This window comes from Nylanderia fulva, unplaced genomic scaffold (genome assembly GCF_048542155.1).
Source record: "Nylanderia fulva isolate GAGA-0341 unplaced genomic scaffold, ASM4854215v1 Scaffold15, whole genome shotgun sequence".
In the NCBI taxonomy this organism is placed as follows: Eukaryota; Metazoa; Arthropoda; class Insecta; order Hymenoptera; family Formicidae; genus Nylanderia; species Nylanderia fulva.
The window spans coordinates 125,679-149,022 of record NW_028189730.1 but is presented as its reverse complement, the minus strand read 5'-3'; the positions used below and the strand labels follow the sequence as shown (position 1 = coordinate 149,022).

Below are 23,344 nucleotides of genomic sequence, written 5' to 3'. Positions count from 1 at the left end.
GCGATCGTTTCCAAGGCGAACCAGCCCGACTTCTCGTACGCTCGTCGGCGCGTTTATTTGTTCTCCAGCTCCGCGAGAAAACGAGAAATCAAACTGGAAGGCGACAGTCTGCCCAATTATCGATCATTTTTCTCGCATACGAATCAAATTAATTGGACAGCGCATTTTTTTCAAATTGTCTTCAAACCGTACTATTTTTTTATGAAAATAAAAAATGTATAGAATTATTATAAATGCAAAATCTATATTGTCCTTAAAAATATTCAAAATATGAACCTTGTGTGTTTATGGATATTACAGAAAATATACATACTTATACATATGGATATCGTGTTTACTACCGGGAATTACTAATTAATTCCGGAAACTTCATATTCTTAAAATGAAAAACCCAAGTATCCATTAACTTGTTTACGCGAATAGAGAAAGTGCATTGATCGAACGATAATGCGTGGCAAAATGCATTACGTTACTTTCTTGCACATACATATTATCTTAAAAATGAAATCGGATACCCACTAATTATTTATAATAAATAAACAAGTTGGACATTTCTATACTCTCTCTACAAAATTCTAGACATTTTGAAAATATTTCAATATCGAACACTAAGATTCTATACTCGCGATTAATTAATACTTAAGGCGGCGTTAATAAGAAATTATTATCGGCTCTTTCCAATCGTATTAATTTATATAAATTAAATAGAAGATGAAATATATATAATTGAGACATGGCGTATTAATAATGATACGCGTATAAAAACGGCCATATAGAATGACACTTTGCTCTAATTTCCCTAATTTAAATAATTCCATCATTTTTTACTCGATTAATCTAGAAAGGAAAACGTAAGAAATTGTCGTTTTATATAGAATTATATAATCAGTGCACGATGCAATCTTGATCGGAGAAACTATATAAATAACCGATAGAATATCTCGACGTTTTGGAAAAAAAGTCAATTTCTTTATCGGGGCCCTTCCCGTAGACACGCGAGGGCATAAATCCCGCTAATATCCACGATTATGTCGATCAACCGATTTCCTTCCCAGCTGCCTCTTCTCCTCCTCTCGCTATCTCGTCTACGACAGTCGGTCGATCGGGCGTGACTTAACTTAACGACAATGCACTTTGTTCGCGCGGATAACAAAGAAGACCAACGAGGCTTCACGCACAAGGATCTCTATAGGGAAAGAGAAGGAGAAAGAGAGAGAGAGAGAGAGAGAGACAGATTCGCGCGAGAAGAGCGGGTTTCCACGCGATGTGGCGAGAAAGGGAAGAGGAGGACGAGAGAGGAAGGGGTCGCTCGGTGCAGGGCCTTGGACATGCTGTCCTTGACTCAGCACAGTTACCCCGGACCGAAGTATGACGTCATTCTGCATAACTCGCCTAATTGCATCGTTGCTGCCGCCGCGCGCTGCACCTCCCCTACTTCGTTCCGACGTTTCCCTCCCCTTCCCCCAGATACCTCTCGTCCTCCCCTCCTATGTGTTATTCCGACGAAGCTCGTGATAACTCTAACTAGAACCCGTCTCGAGAACGCAGTCGCCACAAGTGCTGCATTTTTTTTTTTTTTTTTTTTTTTTTTTTTTTAAGATTCGATACGCTTCTTTTTTTCTTTTCTTTTTTTACAATTAATTTATGTACGATCGCGTAATTATAATTAAAAGTAAGATAAGACAGAGAGGATAATATGATGAGAATGAACAAAGAGGGTTTTCACTTGTAATAAAATTCCGAAGAATTAATCCGCCTCATTCATCATAATTGATTATTCATCATAATTGATTATTTATTACACAAACCCAAGGTGTTTCACTTTTCGTATATTATTTCTTAGTCTCTTTAGTCGGGAGTCGCTTCTTTCTTAATAAATAGATCGAGAGAAGGCACTATTTATCGCCTTGTAATATCTTTGTATTTAAATTAACAAATTAAAATAAATTATATTCTATCATATAGAGATTTCCATTAAGGGAAATCAGATTGATTTGAAATAATTGAAGAAAAACTAGGTTTCTTAAATTGGACCCACCCTCGAAGAGCGACTAACGTGCAAAAATTCGCGTTACGACTCTGAAGCTTTTCTTCGATCGCGCTGCGAATACTCGAGCGTACCATTATCGATTCCATATCCATATTCGTTTCGTTAACATACATTATATATATATATATATCGCACCTGACTGTGGTTCGCGCGTTTGAAACGACGGCGCCGAATAATTTATTCCGGGCAGCGCGCAGTTTTGCGATACTCGCCTCAGTCTCGCGCAAAGTCAACGACATCGTTGAGCGTGCAACAACGTCGTATATATGCAACGTGGAGGACACGGCCATGGTAATGCGCGAAATACTTTCTCCAAAGTAATCGACAAAGTAGTCGCCGTCTCGTTCGACGTTTCTGTCATCCGTCTCGAGGATAAGTGCATTCGCGTGTCCGCGCTAGTCGGTAAGAGACGTCAATTTCGACGGAAAAGCCTAGCAAATTACATATTTTCAAAAAGCGAAAGGAAAGGACAAAAATGGCGCCTCTCGCATCTTTCTCGCGACCCTGAGATCGCGGCCCAACTCGGCGCGGTGCGGCTCGAGAAAAAGACGATGAAGGCGCGAGGTGGATCGTTACGACCCTGAATTGATCCGTATAGCACGCCGTCGTCGTCGTCGTCGTCGTCGTCGTAGTCGTCGTCGTAGTCGTCGTCGTCCTCGCGGCCAGCAACTTTAAGAGAGTAGAGAGAGGCCTGAAAGAAAGGAGTCATCGACTCGCGTTTGACTTGGCCTTCGGCTATTACCGCCTCGACCAACCGAGCCAAACCTTTTTGCAACGCCACGTAGATAAACAAAGTGTCTGACAGGGGTCGACTTCCCTTCCTTCGTTCCCTCCACGATTCCCTTACCGCCGCTGCACGAAAATATAGGCGATTATCGATCGCCTTCGACCGGCCGGAGAGATTATTATTGTTGCTGGGATCGTTGCACAATTTATTCCATCTTTCAAAAAACTTGTGCGTTTCTCTCTCCTTTTCGCGTATTTTGTTCTTTGACACTACAAAGAATGCTCTAGAATAATTCCCCGATGCAAAATATTTTTCTCCTCGCCGTAGGAGTTAATTAACGTTTGACAATAATATCGTTTTGCCTGCGAAAGATTGCGAAAATTACGACTTGTTTCAAGAGTTTGACAGCTATAAAATGACAACGCAAAAATATACAATGCAGAAGCACACAGCAATCATTGCTACGCGTAATCGAAATGTGCGAGTGTCGCCACTCTCACGAATGGAATACAATTATTTTTATTACATCTCTTTTTCCAGAACAATTTTTGCAATCGCTGCATCGACATCGCTCGTTAAGTTCGAGTTTATATTCGAGTGAAAAATAAAACTCTCAAGGACGCAAGATGCAATTATCGGAAGCGTTCACGCAAAATTTAACAGTGATAAAGTAACAAGAAATTAAACCGATAGATATATATAATCGACAGAATGATGCAATGCCTGTACAATAATTATTGCCGAGTTAAATACTTCCTAATACTTCCTAAATCAAAATTCAAATTGTTGCGCAACAGAAAATGATTTATTTACTTGAAAATAACGATTCTATTTTTAATATAAATGTTTTTGCTACGATTTGTAATGAACGTCTCGAGATTGAACACTCTATCGACATTCGTCGTATAAAAGAGCGCGGATGAAGCCGATTAACAGGTGCAAGAACTCTAATTAGTCGGTCTGGCGGATTTAAATTGCCACCATTAAAGTCAATAAGCAATGAGAATCGTGTACAACTTTCCACCGCGAGAGTCTTCAATAATGTATTAGGCTGTCACCTATATCACGGCGAAATCATAAAATGTTATTATCGTGTATCAATTATTTCCTTTTCTCTTCGTTGAATATTTTGAACGCAATTAAAATAATTAACAGATACGTCAAGGATTTTGATCTTTCCTTCGCGAAATGATTATACAAAAATGATAATGCGATTCTTATCGACGCGTAATTATTTAATCAAAATGCTTAAACTTTCTTTTTAATTTTAATACCTTCACTTTTCCCATCGTTTCCTCTTTTACTCATTCAAACTCGTTTTTAGTTTGCAAATTAAAATTAAATAACGAACGCGAGAAAAAGCACAAGCGGAAATTCGGAATAAACATAATTGATATTCGCGTGACATACGATGCTTTATTCATCGAATCGAACATACATATGTAATTGCGATCAGCATAATAGCAAATTTGATGAAAATAATTTACACAAATTGTCCCCGGATAAAAAATTAATCGCTGCTCAAGTACAATTCGTAATACGTATGATTGTATTAATGATAGAAATGTGCATCCATATATATTTAATCACAATAAAAATCATTATTATTCATGTATTTCTTGACCGATTTAACGCAAGCTATTTATAATTATTCGTCTGTTAATATTTACACATATGTTATGTATATTTAATGGTATTCGATTGATTTATCGCTAATCTACAATTCGTCGAGATTTACTGCGACGTAAGAGAAAAAAGGAGAACGTTATGATATAGAAATAAGATGTGATTTGATGTCGAAAGTTTAAACTTTAAACTAACTATAAAATTAAAAATAAATATTGGATCGTTATATTAAGCAAATACAAAAATACTTTTAACTATTTCGATATAATACACATTTTTTTTTTTTTTTTTTTTTTTAATTTCTAAAATATTTTTAATCGACGTTTTATTAAACGATATTCTCTCTAATCGCTCTGTCTATCGGAATATTTTACACTCGCTAAACGCTATCGCGAAATCTATCACTGGAAATCCTGCTATTAAGCTGCTGCTTTATTATTACGCGATATCAAGCAATATAATGTAATTCGCATATTACATATATACCAATTTTCATCTAATCAATTCTCATTTCTTTTTGCAAATTATTAACGGCTACCTTAAAAATAAAACAAAGTGTTGGAGAAGAGAGAGAGAGGAGATTTTTTTTTTTTTCACAAAAGCATATACGCACGTGTGATGGGAGAAACAATAAACTGTTGTCCATCTCGCGGATTTGCGAGCGGTCGCAAGAATTTCTCTGATTCGCGAGAGAATCCGGATTTAGTCTGTTGATCTCGCGGGAAAAAATCGGCCGGTACGAGCGAGTGAATAAGAGAGAGAGGCTGCAGATTGCAGATTCGAGCGAGCGCGAGCTTTATTGGGAGCGTCTGGATGCAGTTTGGCCGTCCGTGACTACGAGACTCCGAAGGTCCCCGGAACATTGACCATTCCGGCTCTCTTAAAGGACTCTACATCCCAAGGTCACCTATTGGGAGACTCTCTGTATGCGTCCGTATCTCGTCTCCGCTTCTCCTCGCGTTCTCATCCGCGAGTTTGGATCCCGTTGAAAACACGCGCAAACGAGATATACGATTCGAATAACCGCCCGGTTCATCGAAAATATATTTCTAACAGTTTGCATTACTCGCGCTTTCCGCCAAGCTCGGAGGAAATTATTTACCGCGCTTTTTTAATTAAAATGCTAAATCCAATATATACTTTGTCATACAGTAGGTATGTACACCATCTACCCCATATGCTCCTATATAATCTCGCATCTAAGTCAAAGTGCACCGCAAATAAACGAGACACACGTGATGGGATGTGTCGTCTCTCACAAAGATGAGAGGCCATTAATCTTCTCGATGGTAGCCGCGGAACGACACGGAGCTTCAAACGAATTTTACGTTTTATCGGCCGCGAAATGTAAAACAGAGGAAACATGTCATTAATGTTAAAATTATAATAAAAGGCTTTTCCTCGCTCGCTGCAGCTTCTTTTTTCATATTAATCGATATTTAATAATTCGAGGTGTAGAGGGGATCCGATATTACATTACGACACGTCAATGCTTCATCGTATCTTCGACCGACAAGCCGACGGAAAAACAACATTTGCGACACGACTCGTGCTCGTGTACGACTCATCATCATTTTCCAAGTTCGAACCCGGTGCAAGCGTAGCTTGCCACGGTCATTACATCGTTATACGTATATATCAGTACACGTCTGCGCGAAATATGCCAGAAGAGGTCGATGACTGAACTTTACGTCGCACGTAAAAATTTCAGGACAAATGTCTCAACGATCGGAAATGGCCACAAGATTAAAGGACTGATTGTGAGTTTAATCGTGCCGAGATCGACTTTGAAATGTTGCGCGAAACAAAAGCGTAACAACTTATTTTCGATATCGATAAATTTATATCGAGAGAAAGAAGAGTTCTCCTGTATATCAATTTGCGACTAAACATTGAAAAATGGTTTCATTTATATTATCTGCAATTTTTTTGTATTTATATAATTAAATATTGATATAAAAGTATCGCTTAAAACAAATAATGCTTTCGCACGAATAATATTTGCAATATACGGTCACATATATACGGGAGGAAATAACGCAATGAAAAATATTGTGAAATGTTTGCGCGCGTGTAAGATATATATATATTTATCATCGAGGCACACACACAAAAGAGAGGGAAAAAAAGGGAAATTCCAAAATGACGAGCGTAACGCGATCGAACGGCCGCAGATGCGGTAAGCCTCGGTGTCACAGATAAAACGGCAAGCAGATAAAAAAAAGTGATAAGAGAGATTGCGCGATGCAACGAGGCTTATTAATTGCAATCGCGAATAAATCATGACGGATTGCGCTTTGACGGGTTGCAAAATTCATATACGTACAACGTGCGCGACACAAAGAATAAGAGGCGGTAATAAAACGCGGAGAAAGCAAACAAAAAACGCGATAAAATGCCGTCGTCGCCGCGACGAGAATCGGTCGTTGAACGCCAATCGAGATTTATATTCTTGAGACTTATGCATGCGCATATTGAATAACGTAAACATGCCGAGCGTCGAAAACACGTTTCGTCGTCACGCCCCAATTAGTCGTCGACGACGGCGTGATTTAATCAGGATTTCATTTGGACAACATTAATTTAGCGGAATATCTCTCTTTCTCGTTCGCAAACACGAAAATACAAATTTTAATTATTATTTTTTTTTTTCGCGCGACGCTAGTCGAAGAAAAAAAAAAGATGCGAGAGTCGACGCTCGAGCGCGCGCGATATTTTCAGTTCGCCGGAGCTAAAAACGCGCATCGTGAATTTCGCTTTCAACCGCATTTGGGCTGCGCCGCGTTCTCGGTTCAACGAGGGTCATTCTTGAGTCATAGACCGGACGGGCCAATCTCTCCTCCTTCTCTCTCTCTATCCTTCTTCATCCCTTTTCCCGACCGACCAGCGAGGCACTCCTCCATTCGAAAGATTATTACGAGTCTCTGTCTCGGTTGCATTCGGGGAAACGCGCGGATTCTTCGAGAATGAAAAGCGTCGCGATTGTTGAAAGTCGCGCAATTGGAGGAAAACACGTATCATCATGTTTTATGTACGAGTGCGCACTTGATCGCACGGCTATTAATGAGAGAGAGAGAGAGAGAGAGAGAGAGACATTCCGCGGCATAATAACAATGCTGAATTATCGTATTTTAAGACGAATAAAGAGATAATTTATTTATTCCATTCATTTATTCTCTTCGCGTCGATTGTTCTCCGTTTGAGGAAAATGTCGAATTCCGATCATTGGATCCGCTTGAATTTGTAACAATTAAGATGAAATTTCGATTACGATAAAACAAGATGAAAAAGGAGTCCGCTGGGGGAGATAAAATATAAATGGAGAACGCAAAGTTCTCCTTCGTCGAGAAATATAAAGTCGAATATACGAAGCCGTGCGAAGGGAGTTGGAATAATCGTTCTATTTTAAGGCCGGAGGATTACACGGGAAACGTGAGTCGGCGACCTGCGCGACGGCCTCATCCCCGGTCACATTGCTGCAACGTGACGGAATCCTTCGATTTCGACTACGTTTAAAGGTACCGCTTCGTGCGCAGCACGCTGTCGCAGCTAGTTGGTCAGGTTCAATCGAACCGCGACAGCGGACGAACACGCAACTATTATATTATATATATTCATTCGACACTGTCAAAAAATATGTAATATATTACACAAAAGTATGTAAAATTACATTTATTATTTATGTAATTTTACAAAATTTTTTTACAGTGGATAATGGATTTTGAGAATAAAATCGAAATTATATTTGGTCACCTCGGTTGGTGCAGTATCGCGGTGAATGACGGATTTTCGAGTCGCAATCATTTCTGACCCTCTCTCACTTAATATTTCCGAATCATCAACAGAATCACGTTTAAAAACCTAATTCACATATGTTTAAACATTTACGATTTCGCGAGGAACAAAATATATTCATTTCGTACAACTATATATATACGAGTTGTACGTAGTTTGCGGCAAATTGCGATCTATACATTTTTGCATTTTCCAATTTACATTTCAGATTCGCGCGTTTGCATAAAAAATGGATTATGCGCGAATTATAGTCGAAAAAAAAAAGAGACGAGATTCGCGGAATGAAATTGCAAGGACAAGCGATACATGTTGTAGACGATTGCGCGCAAGCGGAATCGTTTCGTAACCTTCTGGATGATTACCCTTCCGGAGGGCTAAAGAAGTCCGTCGCGAAACGAAAGAAGGAGAAACCACGGAGGGTCGTAGATTTCCTCTCCTTCCACACGCATTCCATTCGTTTCCCTCCTCCGTGCGTGAGCTTCGACCATCGTAGCGCGGCTACAGATGCGATGGACCGAAAATCCAAATATAATCGAATTAATCGAATTACAAAAGATTATCAAATGTTGTTGCAACGTGTGTACAAAAATACGGTATCGCATCGCAAAGTCGATTACATTTGAATGCTGCGCATAAATCGCGAGTAAACGATTCAACATTTTTCAACATAAATTTCGCGCTACTTCAAGTTCTTTGTTCGCGTATTACCTTCTCTCGCTCGACATTTTTCAATAAAGTTTCGAAGAAATCAGGGACGGCACCTTCGGATTTCTCTCTCTCTCTCTCCCACCCCCGCAGAAATAGGTCAAGATCCTGGCGCAGCAAGAGCGCGTCCTCGGGGAGACGTCGACGGTGGAGGAGGAGAAAGGAAGCGGTACAGTCCGAGCCAGAGATAACAGGGCAGAAAGAGAGAGAGAGAGAGAGAGAGAGAGAGAGAGAGAGAGAGAGTTGCACGCTGCACCGAGTCGGTGGAGGGGAAGCGCACCTCGCTCAGGGTAGGGGGTTGACTGTGTGGCGGCAACCGCCGTCGCCGCCGCCGCTCTGCCTTGAACCTCGCACGGTGGGTGCATTGCCCGTCGCTCAAGGGCGTCCGCTGCCGCTTCCCCCCCATTGCTGTGTACCACGAATCCACCTCCCCTTCTCTTCTCCCTCATCGGCGGCGTCCCTCCTACTCTTATCGTCCTGGTCGTCGTTCGATCGAGTTAAGCCGACACGTTTCCAACGTGTACATTTCGGCTCGAATATAGGTACTAGACCTTTTTAGAAACGAATCTAAGCGCTTAAACTCGATCTTTCCAGATTAATATCGATGGCTTATAAATCAAACGTCAGTTTGATATTTTTGGTTCATTTGATTTGGTTTATTACCTCCCCCGATAGCGTAAATGACTCTGTTAGCGAGTACGCCGATACTTTGTAAGAGGAAAAAGTTGACAGCGAGCACGTGTGTTAAAATCAAGGTCGCCTTGCTGCGAGACTGCGATAATAGTCCAATGTTTGTTGCTTCAAAGCGAGCAGATGTTAATCGATAGATTAATCGACTTTCGGTATTCCGATCATCGTTGTCTTTATAGGCTCACCTCGCGAGAAAGATCGACACTTGGTTCGTTCAAGGGCGGCAACGTTTTCGTTTCGCCATCGAAGAAAGAAAGAGAGCAATGCAAAATTAATACCTAATCAAACCATCACATACCAATGTTCAAGCTCGTATGACAATAAAAACAATGATAAATTAAATTAAGGCCATGTGTAACGAGCAATACGATATTATTTTATTATTTAGAAGAAAATTCTTAATTTGAAATAATAATTACACAAACGTTTCGAGCTCTACTTGCTCCTCTTCAGTGCGCAAAAAAAATAATGATAATAAATAACGATAATAAATAAATACATACATAAAATTCTAATAAAAAATCCGCAATACATAGTCAATATAAGTTATATAGTTAAGTCATAGTTAAAACGCAAAATATATTTACAATGAATTGAAACCATTAAAATAGTTCAACAAAGTAAGAACCCAATTAGAAGCAGAATGATTCGTCCGGTTATTCATAAAATATTTTAGAATTATTAATAAAAACTCGGAGTGACACTTATACATTGCTCCAAACGAACCACTTATCGTTATTTGACGAAAGTCCCTCGATCTGGCAATGATTATGTCCATCCTCTCCAAATTATTTGATATTTGTTAACTGAATTTAGAGAATTTATTCAATTGTAAAATAGGATTCCACTAATGTGTATGTAAAAAAAGATTAAAAATTACAAATTAAACTAAATACTAAAATATTGAACCTTTATGCTTACAAATTGTTCCGAATAACTTGAGATGACGATGCTTCTAATTGTTGTTGGCCTTATTGTTAGTACTTGACTGTTGTCTAGTCTTTTAAAAAGTCGAATAAATAGGTGTCAGATCTCACAAAATAAACATTTACATAAGTCTAAAAATTCGATATTTCTTCTAGAATGTCGAAATACGCGTTGTTAAGCAATTCGGTGTCTGTGTTATTATTTATACCATGCCTTTGTTCCTTGATGTGTATCATTTCCGAGATAAGTCTTTTATAATAATTAGATTCAATATCAAGTATTTTAACGTTATCCCAATCAAAAGCATGTTTTTTATCTATAATATGTTCAGAGACCACAGAATGCTTGGAGGAATCAAATTTAATATTATTCATATGCTCTTTTAGTCTAGTGCGTAATTTTTTTTTGGTTTGCCCAACATACGAAGCTTCACAATCCTTACAATTAATTTTGTAGACAACATTATTATTATTGTTATGCACGTTTTTGTCCTTGTGGACTTTAATAAATTTGTTAAGATTATTTAGACAACGGTATCCTACTCTGAAATCTGATTTTTTTATTGTCGATGCTATTGTCTCAGAAATGTTATTAATGTATGGAATGACGAAAAATTTTTTCTTGCTATTATCTTCTGCAATTTCTTTTTTTCTATTGTTGTTAAACTGTCCATTGTTTAAAACTCTTATTCTCTTATTTATTTCTTTAAAGATTAAATGAATAGGGTAACCGTTGTCCAATAATATTTTAATACACAGTTCTAAATTTTTCTTATGATATATGGGATGAGATAATAACAATGCCCTATTAATAAGATTATAAATTACTCCTATTTTATGGCACATAGGGTGACTCGATAAAAAAGATAGTACTCTACCTGAACATGTCTTTTTTTGAAACCAATCTAAGTGTATGACGTTATTTATTATTTTAATGTTTAAATCTAGAAAATTTATGCTTCTATTAATTTCGTATTCAATCGTAAATTGTAGTCGTTGATTGTAACTATTAAACTTATTCAGTACACTATCAATTTTATTCTTTGGTGCCACCATAATAATGTCGTCTACATATCTATAATATATTCCAATACCAATGTCCAATTCATTAATTATTGATTCTTCAAGATCTTGCATAACAATATTAGCAATTATTGGCGATAACGGGGAACCCATAGGTGTGCCATAAACTTGCTTGTATACAATGTCATTGAATGTGAAGTATGTTGACGACAATATAAATTTAACCATGGAAATGAATTCATTTTTTGGAATTAATGTATGTGTATTGATATAATTCCATCTATTGCTCACACTTTCTATTGCAAGATCTATCGGAATGTTAGTGAATAGTGAAACCACGTCTAATGATATTAGAATATCTTCCGCACCAATTTTCCTACCCGCTAGCTTGCTGTAAAGTTCAAAACTATTATTTACATTACTTTTTCCCGTAGGAATACTATTTGAAATGATTTTATGTAAAAATGTGGCTATCGAGTAAAGCGTGGTATTAATCGATGACACAATTACTCTAAATGGAGTATTCTCCTTGTGTATTTTTGGGAGACCATAACATTTTGGAAGAAGGGAGTCGCTGGAACGTAGTGAGTAATATTCTTTATTAGAAATGTACCCTTTTTTTTGCCATTTCTTAAGAATATCGTTTAGTTCCTTTTCTATTTTGGAGGATGGGTTCTTTTTTATGATAGAATAGGTGCTATTGTCTTCAAGTAAACCTTCCATCTTATTCGTGTAATATTCTTTTGTCATCGCGACTGTTACGTTGCCCTTATCAGCCCTTGTAAAAAGAATATCCGGATTATCATGGCAAAACCTCCTTGTATATCTATGCATACTAATCAAATCTTCATGAGTTGAATTAAACTTAGTTTTGCCGTGTAAAAAATAGGAAAGTTGTGGAACCAGATTGTTACGTAATGTATTTAAATTTTTCATGTTAGAACTAGTGGAATTCCCTTCTATATCTTTGATAAACTCGTGTATGGCCAACTTTTTGTCATTCTTAAACGGCAGGCCGAATTTACTTCCAAATTGTAATAGATTAGTGACATTGGTAGGAATTATTGTGTCAGTCAAATTAATAAACCATTTTTCGTTAGTACTGGTTAGAGGATTAATATGTTTGTCTCTGAATTTATTAGGATATATGACAATGTCTTTGTTTCTATTATTGTTTACTGAAATTGTTGATTGTGGAATGTCTATTTTGTTGATGGAATAACTAAGTTTAATCGGTTTGATATTTTTCAGATATTCGTCTTGTTTCTTTTTAATTAGCCAATTAAATTTGTTATTATGTTTGTTATGTAGTCTGTTATGAAACATGTCAAATGAGATGAAATGATGTCTTAAAATTTCGTTCCATATGTGTACTGGCAGTTCGTTAGCCAAAGAAAGAGAGACTTTCATCATTGCTAAAAATATGCAATAGCGCATAGTGCCTACTTTATTATTTAGAAGACCTAGTCTGATTTTAACCCTCGCGCGCAAATATTTTCATGCACAAGAAAATTCAGACTCACCGGAACTGCCCATCGGAAGCGATCTCTCTGCCCTCATCTGTAAACACAAAAGATATATATATATATTTATATCTGCAAAAACAATCAATTTCAGTCGAGCGTGCACGATATAATTTAAAGACAACAATTGCATACGATGACGTATAAATAAGTATAAATAATATGTATGCGTAACAAACAAATGATCGATAAATTGTGAAATAAGTATACAGCTTGAGAAATGAAATTTAATCGAAAATTTCCATCGGCACATGCCGCGAATCGCTGATTAATTCGATCGACCGCTTCCCGTTTGGAGAAACGGGAAAATCTCGACCGAGATTTCGCTCGAGAGATTGCAATAAACGTACGAGACGCTTATCGATTAAGACCGCGTGCGAGTGACAGTGGCATAAAGGCAGTAACATACACTCGATATTGCAAACTGGCGTGAAATCGAGTGATTCACTCACTCGCTGACTATGACGTTACATTAGCGCGTGTGTCGTTGTATTTTCCCGTGACAGCCGACAACGAAAGGATGACACGAAAGCCTAGGAACTGGTTACATCATTCGCGCAAACCTGCCTACTCTCGTCGAAGAGTTAGCGTTAAAATCGAATATATATATGTATTATGTATAAGTAGAAATCGATAACACATCTCTACGTCCCGAATACGCTAAAACGGTTTTCCTTACCTTCTCCATATATAAACTGCAAAATCGAATAAAGAATGCATATATTTTTTCTTCGTACACGTTTCTTTTTTGCGTATATACCTGCGTAGATTTAGAAAATTCGGTTAATTGTTCAAAGTTGTTTTGCTCGAATTTGATAATTTCGATAAATGAATCAAAAGCCATCGAGAATTAACTCGATGCCGTCTCGTCCCAATTTTACCTCGAACAACCTCTTTCTTTAGTTATATCAGACGACTATAACGGCGAAATTATTAAACGACTATCAGACGAGGAAAAAGAGGAGCAAAATGATATAACGTAGCGCCTCTCTGTGTGACACAAGAACCTAGCAGTGCAACTAGTAGTTGCATAATCGCTTGCATTCTTCGTACTTGTCTCGCAGATGCATTCCAGCCCCGGTTATGTAGACTACTTCTTTCATACTTGAAGTAACGCTATATCCGCATTGCTTTTTTTCTCAAATCAAATCATTCCAGCCGCTCAACTAATTATTACGAATACATGGTATTCGAAATGACAATAAATGTCCCTATTAGGGTGTCTTTAAGCCACCTTATTCGTTACTAAATGAATTATTAAATACTGTAGCTGTAATTTTGTGTAGTAAAAATTCATATCGATTTTCAAACTTTTGTTTTTCTTAAAATATTTTTTTTTAAACGAAAAATTTCAATATTTTATACTGTTTTAATAAAAATAAATAAATATGTTTTCGTCCCGATTAATGTGCCCTCGATTAGTATGCCTGCGTCCACATTTGTGTGGCCCCGATTATTTGGCAGTTTACTGTGAAGCGATGATCGTGGAATCTTATAAATTTTACTGGCAGTATTAATTGGTGTTCCTGATTTTACTGCTTCCAAGGCTTTGTCCATAACTTCTTTATCGTATAGGACTCTACGCTTTTTCTGGCAAGGCTGACTCATTTTACTGATAATTAAATAAAAGATATAAATTAATCGTGCGTAAGTTAATTTAACTTATTATTTATGAATCATTACTTAATTATACTTATTACAACCTCAACGATAACCTATATCGATAAAAGTTTTTCAGGTAACGCTCGCGAGCAACTGTCAAACTGTCATATCTCGAGATCGAAAACAAAGGTTAATCAGTTGAGCGAGAGGGCACGAGTTTGATTAAAAAAAAAAATATTATTGACATTTTTTTTATACGATGACAATGTTAATAATCGATTTATTCACTTCCGTCGAACAAGCGTTTCTTAAGATTTTTGATATAAGATATTCGAGTAAATTCCTCAAAATCGTAATATACATTTTTCGAAAAATGTTTATTGTCTTATAATCGTATATTTTGACACTGTATCAAATAATTTAACTTGATTTAAAAAAATATCGAATAAAAAATGATTCATCAAATTTCGCTCATTTGATTTCGCGAACGTTTAATATACACATTATTCTACTTTAGAAAAGAAAAAATATATTCTTTCAAAGAATCTGCGTTAAATGTAACTTTATTCTAAATGCGGAAAATATTATATAAATACTATAAATACTAATCGTCTGAATACACGCACAATTTTTTTCAAACACGTAATGTCGGTTAATAAAAGCAAAAGAGAGAGAGAGAGAGAGAAAGGGAAAAGATAGGCGGTTAGGGCGAGTTCGCGCGCATTCATGCACACGCACACGCACACGAGGCGAGAGCGGAGGCAAGAGAACAGAAGGCGAGCGGCGTAGAGGACGGAAGGAAGGGTGCCGCCGTCGCGCGGGGGCCGCGGTGGAGAAGGTTGAGGTTATAATACCATTGGAGCAGTGGCCGCATGACCTTGCGTATGCGTCTAGGTCGATGAGCCACGGTCATTAGACGCGTCTCGACCGCCGAATCTTCGTCGAAATTCGTGCGCGCGACAGTACAGCGCGCGCATCGCTGCGAATTATTCTATATTTAACGAGCCAACGTGAAAAGAATTCGCTTAACACGTTAAGTGCCGTATATTAAATAGAGATTAGCGCGGTGCAATGTACTTTTTTACGACAAACACCGTCCGTTTTAAAAAAAATTAAATGATTTCCAAATTAAAGCCAAGAAGTTTCGGAGCACTCTCGCTAAAAAGGTAAATCGATTGATAAAACGCAGCGTGATTTGAACAACATATTTTATTCGAACGAATGCGTTTCAATAATGTCGTCGGTCTGAATCAATCGAAATTCTTTCACAAGGCGTTGCAACTTTACGAGGAAAAATTGGGGAATAAATAACCGAGTAGCGAAAAAGGTTCTCGCGCATTCTCGTTTGATCCAACAACGTGTCAAAGCGAAACGCGTGAGGTAAAATCGAGCGATCTTTCATGACGCTCGGCTGCATCGCGCTACTCTCGTTGCATAATCGCCGCATTCCCGGCAGGGCTTGCGAATGCACGTAGGTAGGGCGCGTCCGACTCTACATACGCACGCATCGACCGATCGACCGATGCATATCGATATGCGACGCGTATGATAGAGATGCGATATCTGAGAACGAAAACGGGGACGCAAAATCATAATCGACATGACATGGGAAATATTGAGAAAATAAATGTGTATGTAATTTCATGAATTAAAAATAATTTCTTACAGCATGGGAAAACAATGCTCTTTTTCATGTAGCAATCTGGAATTTCAAGTACATTCGTTGTTTCATTCGAATGAGATCATTTCTTCGAAACGATTGTTAATAGCGTCGTGAATCACGATTTGCGCAAACGCGATATTACAGAAGAGGAGAAAATGAGAAGAAAGAATAAGAGAGAAACAACTGACGCGGGTGACCTTGCACATGCGAGTCTGGAATAAGCCTGGAAATAAGCCGACATCGTTGGTTTCCATCGTCGCGAAGAAACAGCCTATCTCGTCTCCCTTCGCTAAAAGCGAAGGTCCAACGCTACAGCCGTATTTATAAATATATATACCCTCGGCGTTTCTGTCTCCACTCGTTTTATGAACGAACGAGTCGCCGTGCGTGGAAAGATGTTACGAGATGCATACAGAAGAACGTCGAGGCATTTTACAAAATGCAATCGCAATCAAAAGCCGAGAATAAACTATTTCTATTTACGTTTCAAGTTTGCAAGAAAACATCAGCCTTTCGAATCATTTGAAGAACGAACAGGATGTACGAGTTCAAAAAAAAAAAAAAAACTTGATTTCGTCATTTATAAAATTCTCGCGCAGCTAGAATCGCCTCTATCCTTTCTCTGAATCGCGACGCTATATGCATTGCTATTAATTGATTACAAGACAAGTAAAGTTTTTTTACTCTCGGAAAAAAATATAGTAATGCGAGATAAAAACAAAACGTCCATATATATTCATCCATCGATATATTCTGCTCCGATATTGGATTATGAATTATCGAAATCGCAGTTAAACGGCGCGATAAGATGTTGCGATCGAGACGATACACTTTCCCGCGCATTTATCGCGAATCCGTTTCGGGGAATTTTGCCATCGCGATTGTTTTTTCGAGGAAAATGTGCGTACACACATCTCCGTCGTGATTGCACATATACGTTCAAGTTGATCAAACGATGCCATAAGCCGACTCGTTGTTACTGCACCGCACACACGCTAAAGACACGACGCAAGATGGATCGCAATGTCATAGCTCGAAAAACAAGACGTCTCGGGTTCATCGTCCTGATCACCTCAAAACAGTTGCGCGTGTAAACATTTGCGAAATTTTGCCTCGCTTATGCGTGCGCCTTTATTTAAACAGACGTTCAAAAAAAAAAAAAAAAAAAATGTTACGAGAAATCGAAAATTCTTGACCTATAATACTGCGAGAATATTGCATAACGTTTCGCAAATTTGCCTCTCGAGTTGTCAGCTTATATCGATTTGAGATATTTGTACGTTATATAATTTTTCTATACATATCGAACGTTATATACATGAAAATTTCAATCGTTTAACAGAGAGTCAATATTTATACGTGCCGTTAATCTTTGACCTTGGAATAAACACTGTTGCTTGATACATCGTAGCGGATTAACTCGATCAATTATTTTTCTCACAAATATCAATTGTACGTCGACAAGATTTTTCTCATACTTGATTAAGTATCTAATTATTTTTATTATTTAATTCGAGAGTTTCGTTAATTATCGTTTAGAGTCGCTTAGAGTCGCAACATTCCTATATAGGATCTTTGGCTAATGTTCTAAATGCAGTCTTTATGCCCTTTATAGCAACTAGACAAAACACAAATTTGAAACGACGACGACGACGACGACGACGACAAGCACGGCTGGGCTTAAGTGTCGGTGATCTCACTTTCGGGGAATGCCGTCCGGACGTTTCACCAAAGTGCATCGTTCGTTGTCGCGACGATATCGACCTCTCCTCGACGGTATCGCGCCGCGACGTCCGTCTCTCTCTTTCGCGGGGTCAAAAATAAACGAGATTCTCTCGTGGTGTCGGCAAAAGAGAGGAAGAGGGAGAGCGAAATTGCGTCTCGCGCGCCGCGCAAAGGAGTATCGATCGCGTTATCGCCGGCGCGGCGCGGATGGCCGTGAAACACGCACGCGGTCTGGCGTACATTTTATTCAATCCCCGATATTCAGAGCGAGTGACATAAGAGGAGCCGCCAATCGGTTGATCGACAACGAAAGAGAGAGAGAACATCGGGTCAATGCCGATATATCGTTTCGAACGCGACGCGACATTGACCAAGGTCCGGTTTTTAAATTATAGATAGTAAAACGTTACCGCGCGCGCGCGCGCGCGCTCGCGTTGCCGATAAGAGTACGCGATGACGATAAATTAGAAAAAATAACAAATATTTATTAAACGAACAAATTATCGGGAAGAAGAGATAGAGATTTTTTTTCTTCAATCTCCGCTTCCCGCATAATCCCGCGACACCCTGTATATGAGATCGTTATTGCCGAGACAAGGTCTCTCTTGAAATTCGCCGAAAAAAAATAGTTGCGGCAGACGGTTACGCAAGAGGACAGCGGTTATTCGCAATTACACACGTTCGACCGCCGATTTGCCTTTGTTGCTGGCCGATTCTCTCGGTTACACGATTCATTGTTTTCCGTCCTTTTTCCGACCGATCATCCGTGTCTTATCGGACCGATTCGCGACGATCGAGAACAAACGTCATCCGACAATCCGCGTTTCATTAAAATAAGATGTACAACAAGATGCAATGTTGCGTGCATCGTACCTTTATCTTTCGTTCCCTCACTCTTTGCCGTCTTACGCTTACGCAACTTGTATATTACTCGAGAATAACACCAAGGTTCGAGAGACGAACGTCCGATATCTATATCGAGTAATATCGACAAAGTAAACTTTTTTCCAAGGCAGACCTTCGCAACTATACATATATATGTATTAATCATTCGGCTCGTTCAACATTTATATTTAATCTCGTGCGCGATGCACCTTCGCACCTTCTTTTACATAGCCGTTTGAGACGATAAAATATAAGACGCGTGTCGCCCTAACGAGTCGTACAAAGTACGCGTCGCTTAGAAAAGACGCTTCTCTAGCGCGCACACCTCGCGCACGTCAAAAGAGTCATCCAAACCGGTTAAGGGGGCTAACCCGAAACCGCATTTCTCCATCCGTCGATTCGTCGGAGAGGCTCCGGCGGGACGTGAAGGGAGCAAAAACGACGAGAGAAAGAGAGAACGAGGGGATGAGCGATAAATCGAAGTGATTCGGAACGACTTGCGGCACGATCGGAGTCGAGAGAGAAAAAAGCGACGCTCGTAATTAAGATTTTGCTAGTCGCCCACGCCTGTTTCGATAAACACATCGCGAATCGTGGGAATGGCTTTTATTACAGGCAAGAGAGAAAAGAGTGAGGCAACAAAGCGATGAGCGACAAAATTGCCGATAAGAAAAAGTTCCTCTCATCAGGTATAATTGGAAATATGCCAATATGAATTAGATTCTAATCTTAAATTAATTATGACGAGCAATTTTTTTTTTTTTTTCACGAGGAAAGAATAGAGAATGTATATTAATATATACATGCAATTACATCATGCCCGAGAATAAACATAGGTATAATTTTCCTCGTAACGATAACGCGTCGAGACGCATCTGACCTCGTAGGAATGTGATACTTCGACGAAAGATTTTCGATTTCCGACAAAGATATTAATAATGACTCGGGCGATGAGATCTGTCGAGAGCGATTACGCGCGGAAATTCGCGCGAGAATTGGCGAAGAAAGCGAGGAGGAAAGTAGAAGGAGAAAGAGATAAATACGCAGCGCGCGAGAGCGAGACGGCAATTCGCTCGCATGATAGAGCAAGGTGCAATGCTCGGCACCGCCGGTGCGGTGCACAAACAGCGTCGGACGTCGCGGTCCGCACCAGCCAAGGTCACCCGGGTAATGTCCCGATGCCCCCTATGCAGGACAAATTCAGCCACTCGGCCGAAAGCTCTCGAGAGCTCAGCCTCGGCGCGGCGCGTTGGCGAGACGAGAGGAGGAAACCGACCTCTCTCTCTCTCCCCTCAGGACCCATCTCCCACCCCCTTTTTCACTGGAATCTGCTATCGAGGGGGAACTCTGCGGTTAAAGCCGGTGCAAGCGCTCGTTCGCGCGTTCCGAGCAGACAAGAACGCGTTATGCAACGATTCGGCTTGAAGATCCTCCAAATACATTAATCCTTCTATCCGTTCGCGTAACGATTTATCTCTCACAAACTATTTGTTGGAAAAAGTTTTGTTCCAAAAAAATTAAATATTACGACATTTATTTCTCATTAAAATAATACGAGTATACGAATAGAATATTTAGTTGACATTAATTTACGTTATAAATTAAAATCATTTTAAAAGATGAAATTATTAGAAATTCTCAGCTTCTGAAATATATATTTTCGTATCGATTTTATTTCAAATACGTTGTGTCAAACACACACAAAATTAAAGAATATTTTAAGGTATGACTACTAAATATTTTATTAATTTATGCAATTAACATGATGAAGCATCCTTGATTTATAAGAAAAAAAAAAAAAAAAGCAAGCCGACGTACGCAGTTTTTGATGAGCGTAACGTATCAGTCACCTAAATTTATTACATAAATATATACGTAAGAGTTTTTGGGTAAAAAGGATCGTGTTCGATAAACACGGCGAAAGAAATGGAGTGTCTACACGTGTATGTTTTTTGCGTACGAAAAATCATAGGAAGAAGCGAAAAAAGTAGGCGCCATTGCACGCTCACGCACGTTGTGCAGTATGCTATCTACTTATTTTTATGACAGACGCGCACGCGCACGCACGCTATCACGAGCAGCTTCGCGGAATATATATTTTGTTTGTGGCGCATCCGTCCGCTGACGAAACCGGATGACGCTCTTGGCTTTGAAAGAAGTTTTAACTTGTCTTTTTAATGAGAGACGGCACAAAGAATTATTCAAAATTCACGAGAAACGCGATTCTTTATTCAAGCAACGCGTTCCAAAAATATTTAAATATCTTCTTAAATTATGTTTTGTAAATAAGGAGGAATCCCACACATATTACAAGTGATTTTTATGATTAACAATAAATTATTAAACTCTAAAAGATCTTATGAGAGATCTCGTAATATTTTTGATATTACATTTTTCTGCACGTAAAATCGATTTTAAGATTCATCTCGAAAAAAACTTGTGTAAACATATTGAAACCGCAATTTTTTTAAATATTTTCATCGAAGACAGCGATAAAATATGCAGATGATTTCGAAAGTTTAATCGTCCTCTTTGAAACGTTCGCTCGGTATCTGCATTTTTCGCACTCGAAATCTTTGGCATTTTAAACTCGCAATGTCACCAGAGAGAGAGAGAGAGAGAGTCAACTGTTACGACATCGTATTAATAAAAAAAAAAAAAAAAAAAAGCCCGCGTGCATTCGAGAAGAATATACCGTTCGTTTCCGACAGAAAACGCGTCACTATCTTGGCCGAAGCCCAATTAAACGCGTCCTTTTTGTAGTATCATCATCGTCGACGCTATATCGTACGTCTATACCACACATTCTGCGAATAAAATAATGAATGCCGCATAGTTTTGTGGAAAAACGATTATTCACTCAAACTCGCGAGCGAGCGAATCCTGGAAACGAGTGCGTCAAATTTTTCATCCCAAATTTAATTACCGCAACGACGCTCGTTAGAGTTCACAATGACGCCACGCTTTATATTCCCGTCGAATCGATTATTTCAGCACAATGCTGCCTATCAGTCCACAATTCCAAGTAATTGATAAATCACCCTATTTGTTTCTCCGACACGGCTTGCTGTCGGCGAATTTCTCACACGAAAAGTTACGTCATTCGAATATAAAGCGAAACCCGATACGATATAGGAACCTATTATCAAAACGCCTTATCTATCGCTCATTATTTATGCAAGACGCGCTGTTTAACGAGACGCAAAGAAACACATGCAGGCAGGACAGATTTAAAAATAGATCACTTTGGCGCGTGTCGTGAGATGTACTTTTATCCTAATGATTTTACAAAATTATATAGTTGTCATACATATGTATGTAGAAGTGTAATTTAGTTCGGCACGTGGCTTTGTTTACCAATGATCAAGCAAAGCACGAGTCGCGACTTTCGTATATTAACGCGACATGTGGCAATATAATTTTGCATCATTTCCCGTCTTGATTTTGTCATCGTTGCCAATTTGATCGCTTTCAGTTCGTAAATTCATCATATATAATACTAATCTAATTGCAGACGAGAAATCTCACAAGTGTTTCGAGCAACGAGTTATTGTTAATATATACAGTCTTCGAAATGCGACACACACACACACACGTGACGCATAGTTTTTCTTTATTTCGATTCTGCCAATGTTGCAATTAACTTAATTGCCTCTTTTAATAAGCCAGTCGTATAATGGTATTTTTGTTACAAGCGAAACAATGAAATTAATTTTTAACGTATCATATATTGCGCAAAAAAAATATTTCAGCACATTTGATACATTTAAAAATATATTCTAAGAGAAAAAGAGAGAGAGAAAGCGTTAAAAGAGATCTCATTACTCTGTTATTTACAAAAGTTCAACAGTTTTTGTCCTTTTTACATTAAGAATGATTAACATCGGATAAAATCATATCGGCATGAAAATAACACACACACAATAATTGGAATTTATTGCTTTTCACTTTGTCTACAAATATATTTTTCATTTAATTTTACCACGTCCTACAAAAACGAGAAATTTCGTCATGCGTAAGCAATGGATTTGCATCAAAGGTTTAAAAAAATAATAATGTTCCATCAATGCATTTTGCCCGAGAACCATGGCGTTTGCGGTTCGTTACAAACGATATTCAAGGTTTTGCGTCGCATAAATTTCGATGCAATTACAATATTGTGTGCAACAGATCTTGCAACAGAGAACTTGCTAAAGTAATTTTAACAAATCTTTCTCTTTAAAAAATGCATCTCTTTCTTTCTCTCTATAGAGTAAAACTTTTTTCACAAATATATGATTGTTCAAACTTTCTGTGCATGTTAATTTTAGAAACTGAAAAAGAGATAACGACGTATGTACGTGTAAAGTTCTATCTATTTTTAAACGATATATATATATATATATATAATAACAAACAAAAGGA

General features: G+C 38.4%; 1 long non-coding RNA gene across 1 annotated transcript in view; it reads right to left on the bottom strand.

Annotated features, from left to right (window-relative positions):
• LOC114935864 (uncharacterized) overlaps positions 1-23,344 on the bottom strand; it is a 237,976-nt gene that overhangs the window by 194,715 nt on the left and 19,917 nt on the right. Inside the window, exon 2 of the long non-coding RNA XR_014924209.1 lies at positions 13,066-13,102. This is a non-coding gene — a long non-coding RNA (uncharacterized LOC114935864). The remainder of the gene's footprint in view (positions 1-13,065; positions 13,103-23,344) is intronic.